A 6,934-nucleotide genomic window follows, 5' to 3' on the forward strand; every position below is an offset into this window, starting at 1 on the left:
TTGTTCTTACATAAAGTTTCAATTATAGAAGCATCCTTTGATATTGACATAAAAGATATGATTTTATATTCAAGTCGACCGAAAAGCAAATACACTTCGGCAATCCAATAAATATAAATATTACAATTAGTGACAATTTATAAGCATAGGATTTTATTGATTTGCATAGAAAAATTATTAAAATCTTATTCGTTAATAAGCATTATTGTGTTATCGTGTGTTCAAAATGAATGTTAATCACTTCATCAATGTATGGATCTAAAGCACTAGTGTAATTAATCCCGGTATAAAATAACTAGTGCAATCATTCCGGTACAAAACACTAGTGTGAACATTCCTTGAATGAAAACTCTCCACCTTTTACATAAATCAACTATGCAAGTTTCAAATACACTAAAAACTATAAAGCCACATTTTATATATATTTCCCCTTCAAAAAACATTTTTTAAAACCTTATAATGACTGGTGGATGTTTTACACTGGACCCGGAAAGAAAAACCTAGTGAATTTTTGTTGATGGATAAAAATCACTAGGGATTTTCTTCCTCCGGATAAAGTACACTGGCAGAATCAAACCACTTTTACATTTACGTCTTGCCTCTGTCTATCCGCATTTGAATGATAAATTATTAGTCATGGTAAAACTGGGCTCAATAGCAATAACGGATGGCCAATATTCTTGATGCAGTTGTCATTCCACTGATGTCGTCCAACAATTAATTTTGTTCTGTGAAAAACTTTTGGATGCAAGAAGTAACATGTTTAACGGAATTGTTGACGTTTGTACGCTTTTTTCAGCAAGATGATGGTAATATAGTCGTAGCCTTACTTGGTGGCAGTGACAGAATATAAGTTCCCCCATAATATTTGTTCCAAAGAACTTTAGCATATAACTAAAGTTCCATTCGGAACTTGCCTTATATAATATTTTATCCAATGTTATAAGAAAATTTCCTTCACAAAGGATAAAATATTACATAAGGAAAGTTCCCAATGGAGCTTTTGTTATATGCTTAAAGCTCCTTGGAATAAGTATTATGGACAATGTTTTATATAATAAAAGTTCCAGGAATATTTGTTATATTATGAAAGTTCCAGGAGAATTTGTTATATTATAACAAGTTCCAGAATAATTGTTGTATTTAAAAGTTCTAGGAATATTTGTTATATTATAAAAGTTCAAGGCATATTGGAATATTGGCTATATTATAAATGTTTCAGGAATAGTTATCATGGTTATCAGATAATTAAAGTTCTAGAAATATTTATTATATGATCAAAGTTCTAGGAATATATACAACAATATCCAATTTTTTTCTAGCTATAAATGTATGGAAGTAAATTTCTAATAATAAAGTACAGGCATTTTCATCTGAAATTTGTGGCTAACTTCATGCTTGACTAAAGTATAAGCTAAACTTTCTTCATTGGTACAGACTAACGGACCATTTAGTTAAGTAAGTCACAGTGGAGCATGCAGTAATAAAATATTAAAATATATATTCTTACCTTGTTTAGAATAAGAGCCATCGTTTAAATATGTACAATTTTGTTGTATTCCTCAAGTAGTGAAGAGTGGGACTGCACTCCTCAATTGAGGATAATGAGGATTCCCTCTAATCCCCTTTAATCTTCCAGCTTTCTCTAATCTTCTTAATCCAGCCAGCTTATGGTACGATTTTAAGCACTCTAATCTTCTTAAACCAGCTTATGATGCAACTTTAAGTTAAGCACATTATTATGTAATCAATCGGATTAAGATAATCCTTATCTTTTAATCTAGATTATTGATCCTCAATGTTTTATTCCCCCTTTTAATCCTGATTAGAGTAAACAATTGTTAATTATAATCTATTTGTTTTCGGATTAGAGAAACGACTCTCAATTGATATCCTAGATTAGAGGAATCACTTTTAATAATTGACCTATTGTTTGGAGATAATTCAAATCCATTTGTGTTCGGACTAAATTACCGGATCCTTTGTTTGATTAAATGGAATGAATTGTAACGGAAAGAGAGACAGACTATTTTTATTTTTACATGAAATACTCTACAACACAGATTGCAAGAAAGAAAGAAGAAATATTTACGAACCGCTAACTTTATTGTCTTACAAACTAGTCGAGATAAGGATAGTTAAAATAAAAAAAGTTTTTTATCTTTTTCTTTGTAATTCTAGATATTATTTTCTTTCTTTTCTCGATTAGTTTGTTTAAAAATAAAACACCTTGTTGTCTCATCTATATATAGTTTCTTTAAACATAAAATAATAACATATTTCATTTGTTAAACATTAATTTAAAATATTAAAGATTGTCTTTTTTTCCTTTCATTGTAGCTGCATACTCCCCTCTACTTTTTATTGTTTTTACTTAAAATAATCTTTTTTGATCGTCCATAAATTTATCAACAACATCCACTTCCATCGGTTCCTAAAACATATATACAATTGTTATTCAGTATTCCTCTTTTTGTAATAAATAATGATTAATTATTTGATATGAAAACAAACAAAAATATGATGAAATTCTTTTTTTCTTCAAAAAAAATCGTTCTTTTAATCAGGTAAAGACAATAAAAGCTTTCCTTTATTCACCCACGTGACGTAACCTCTTCACACACTAATTATAGAAATTGAAGATGATCGCCATGTTTTTGTTTGTTGTCATGTGTTGTTTGTTATCAATAACCGTGTGGGAAGTATTATAAATTATTCTAAATAATAAGGATGTTCTTGTCCCAGGCAGAAAATCCTGGCCGTGTTAGGCGCAACGTTTTGGAAGTTTTGGTCCTCGGTGCTCTTCAGCTTTGTACTTGTTTTGGCTCTCAAACTTTTTTTATCTGAGCGTCACTGGTTAGTCTTGTGTGGACGAGACGCACGTCTGGCGTATTGAATTTTAAGCCTAGTACCTTCTGCTAGCTATTATTCGTGTGTTTCTTTGTCCTATATGTTCTCCCATTTAATTGTAGTGTGGTCCTGTCATGTGATGTTGTCGTTTTGGTGTTGTGTTTGACGTTGCCATAAAAGCGGGAGGTTTGGCATGCCACAAAACCAGGTTCAACCCACCATTTTTTTCTTAAAATGTCCTGTACCAAGTCAGGAAAATGGCCATTGTTATATTATAGTTCGTTTCTGTGTGTGTTACATTTTAATGTTGTGTTTTTGTTGTGTCGTTGTTCTCCTCTTATATTTGATGCGTTTCCCTCAGTTTTAGTTTGTAACCCGGATTTGTTTTTATCTCTATCGATTTATGAGTTTCGAACAGCGGTATACTACTGTTGCCTTTATTTACAAATACAGCAGAATGTTCTATAAGTGAAGATATAATGGATTGTCGAGGTGATGGTGTTGTGTACTCTAGTGGAGAGATAGATCCTTCTATCAACAGAGTGTTGATGAACTATGTTATCAAAAGCGAACAAATTCAAAATATCCACGTTAAAAGTACTTGTGTCTTTGAACTAACATTGTCAAATAAAGAGCTATGTGATACAGTGGAAGGGAAGATTATAGTGGTGAACGGGGAAGAATGCTCATCGTATGTAAGTACTTTGTGTTTGATTAAATTTTACAAGTGAAAACATAGTTACATTAATTTGAATGGTAAACGTGATTACCATATTAGGAAGTTAATCATATGACCATATAAGGAAAGCATGTGATAGTATTTGTTTACCTTATTAGGAAGTGTTAATCATGTGACCATATAAGGAAATTAACCACGTGATATAAATTTTGATTTCCATTATTGATAAAAATAGAATTAATGTTGAAAAAATAATTATACACTCACATTGAGAAATATCTTACTTGCCTCTTCAATTTCTTGTACTAATGATATGTCCTGATAAAACAAAATATTGTAAACATGAATACACAGAAAATGTTGAAATAATTATCTCCTTTTTTATGGAAATTAACATAGTGTTTTATGTTTCAGAGACATATGTCTATGTAAAGAAAGTGAACTAAGTCATAAATTTGTTTTATAAACTATAAAAAAAAATATTTATTATTTGAATATTTCATTAGATATAAATCACAGTTACTCATGTTAAACAATGTATTTTGATTATTGTAATCTAAAAGATTATATTTTTAAAAGAGTTATGCTTACATCTTTTTGTTTATGTTCATGACTACAGCTTGCACTTGGTATAGCATGATTGTCTATTTCCATCATCTCCTCTTCACTACTTGTTAAGTCAATAACTTGATTCTAAAAAGAAGAATAAAATAAACAGTTAAGACAATAATCTTTGTTTACAACTCATTGTTAAGACTAACTTTTTAGGACACAGCCATTGAAACACACAACTCCAAAGCAGAAGAAGAATTAACACTCACAGAAAAAAATATCACTAGGTAAGATAAGTGTATAAAATATTCATATATTTAAGTAAAGACAACAAAGAAAATATACCTGTATGTCATAACCACACTTCTAATACAAGACAAAAAGAAAAATGTTAGTGTTTGATAACAAATATTCTTTTTTTATTTAATTAGGAATGAGCACTACATTTGGAGTGAAAGAAGAAGAAGGAGAAGGAGAAGAAGAAGAAGAAGAAGAAGAAGAAGAAGAAGAAGAAGAAGAAGAAGAAGAAGAAGAAGAAGAAGACGGAAACACCACTCACATCAATCGATTATTTTGTAAGTGTTAATTCTAAAGATTTGAATTTTAAAAAAATAAGAAAATCATTAAATTTACATATCAATAAAGTTTATGTAAGTGGGGGAAAAGAAAGAAAATAAAAATATATCATTCATTCCAAAATAATGCTTTTATCATAAATTAACTAAGTATTGATAATATTTTTTTTACAGGTAACGAAGGAACATAAAGTCCTAGGAAATGGATAATTGTAGTCGCTTGTCTTTCTAAGTTTTATTTGTTAAGTTATTTTGTACATATTGTAAAAAAAGAAAATCATATTATCATGTAAATAGTATTGGGTTAAAAAGGGTGCCTAGCATTACATCTCATTTATCATCAGAGGTAGAATTTTGTGTTTTAAATGAAAGGAAACAAAAGTTATCTCCATTTTAGCATACTAATAATTTCTTCCATTTGATTTTTTTATTCCAGACATTTTGGCAGTTTGTGTTATTGGTGTTGTCTCTATCTACTACCAATAAATCCAATTTTTATAGAAGATTTGATAGGGTACCTACAGAATATCTACTTTTTAACCACCGGAAGAGACTTAATTATTTCTAGGAAGTTCAAAAAATATTGTAAACACAGTTTTTATCTTTTTTGTATTATTTGTTAAGCAAGAATCAGCCGAGAAGATCAACAAGAACAAGAAATCAACCTGATCGTTTAACATATCATTAGAAATAATCAAAAACAATTAAGGATGTTCGCTCCTCTTGTTTTTGAATTTTTGCCAGATATTCGGAATCCTCTGGTTTTATCCATGTAGTCCCATTAAAAATTTTTGCCCACTAACCCCTACTTTTCTTTTCATAATTTGATTCCATACAGTTTAAAATGCCATTTTTGAAAATCTTGTTAAATCCTTGTTATTTTTTCATACTTTTTGACAGAAAAAAGGTGCCAATGTAAAGTGTATGAAAAATCTAGAGAGAATTATTTCCCGCTAAATTTTCAATGGCTTATATCTCAAAAACAAGCACATGGACCCTTCATTTTTTTCTGCTTTTTAAGTTCCTTTATTTATACACTATCAATTTATTACAGTATTTTAGAAAGCTTGTTATTTTGAAACAGAGTAGCAAACCTCCCTAATTTCCTCTTACCTTTCCAATAGTTTGATGTGTTGCCCTTTTTTTTCCAACCTTCTGACTTTTGCCATTAAATTAAACAGTTCCTTTTTCAACATTATGATTTCTTGTTGGGTATTCATGATGAAAATTGAATTATAATTTCATTTGAAAAAATGGTTAGTATTTATAAAGATTGGTTGTCGTGTAAAATATGCATTAAACAAAGAATCAAAAACAAATTAGAACATGACTTTTTTTCTTCTTGTTTTCATTTGAAATAGTTTCATTATAAGGGATAATCATTTCTTAAAAGATGTTGAAAAAACATGCATGCATTATTTCTTGAAGTTTGTTGTTATAAACATGATCTACATGATTACTCTATTAATGGTAAAAATCTCAGCTCCAAATTTTTCTTTTAAGATTGTGTTTTGATAAGCACATTGTCATAGATTTCATGTTAACACTTGCATATTTTTTTCTTTCTAAAAGAATCTTTTGTTTGTGTTTTTTCATAAAGAGAGATTATTTTATGTTTCCTTCATGGTCTTTTTTTAGCTGTTGACCACAATTTTATTTAACATAAAATGATTGTCTGTCATTGTATTAGTGCTGTTATTTTACAATGATTGTATGTCATTGTATTAGTGCTGTTATTTGTTACTCAATTAGTGCTCACAAAATTCATTCCTTTTCTTCTAGTGCAAAAGAATATATTATGTTTGTTTTGGGTTTTTTTAGGTGAAGAAGTATGTAGTTTGTAATTCTTAAATAAAAACAATGCTATTCTAAAGAAAATTTGATTAACCTCCCCTCAACCATATGTTTTTCAAAGAATCTGACAAATTATTCAGATTATGCAAATGAAAACATTCTCATTTATAGTGCTTTTATTATATCACTGGTGCAATTTTCAAGATTGAAACAGAAAAGTGTTATTCTATGGAAATTAGAGTTACCTCTCTTTATCCACATTTTAGAGACAACAAGATGTACATAGTTTTTGTGTTTCTAATAAAGTTTGTTATCTTATGTTTTCTTGTATTGTAAGTTCTGACTTTATGTTTTAATAGTGAGTGTGAGTGTGTGTGTGTGTGTGTGTGTGTGTGTGTGTTTGTGTGTGTATGTGTGTGTGGTTTATACTTTTGATCTGACTTTGTGTTTAAATAGTGTGTGTGTGTGTGTGTGAAGTTTATAC

At 29.3% G+C, this 6,934-nt stretch overlaps 1 long non-coding RNA gene across 1 annotated transcript; it reads left to right on the forward strand.

Annotated features, from left to right (window-relative positions):
* The first annotated feature begins 3,400 nt into the window (after positions 1-3,400).
* LOC127712325 (uncharacterized) lies at positions 3,401-4,650 on the forward strand. The gene is made up of 3 exons (XR_007987039.1): positions 3,401-3,545; positions 4,298-4,368; positions 4,513-4,650. It is a non-coding gene; the product is annotated as an uncharacterized LOC127712325 (long non-coding RNA).
* Positions 4,651-6,934: the final 2,284 nt, after the last annotated feature.

Source organism: Mytilus californianus, unplaced genomic scaffold (assembly GCF_021869535.1).
Source record: "Mytilus californianus isolate M0D057914Y unplaced genomic scaffold, xbMytCali1.0.p SCAF_8, whole genome shotgun sequence".
In the NCBI taxonomy this organism is placed as follows: Eukaryota; Metazoa; Mollusca; class Bivalvia; order Mytilida; family Mytilidae; genus Mytilus; species Mytilus californianus.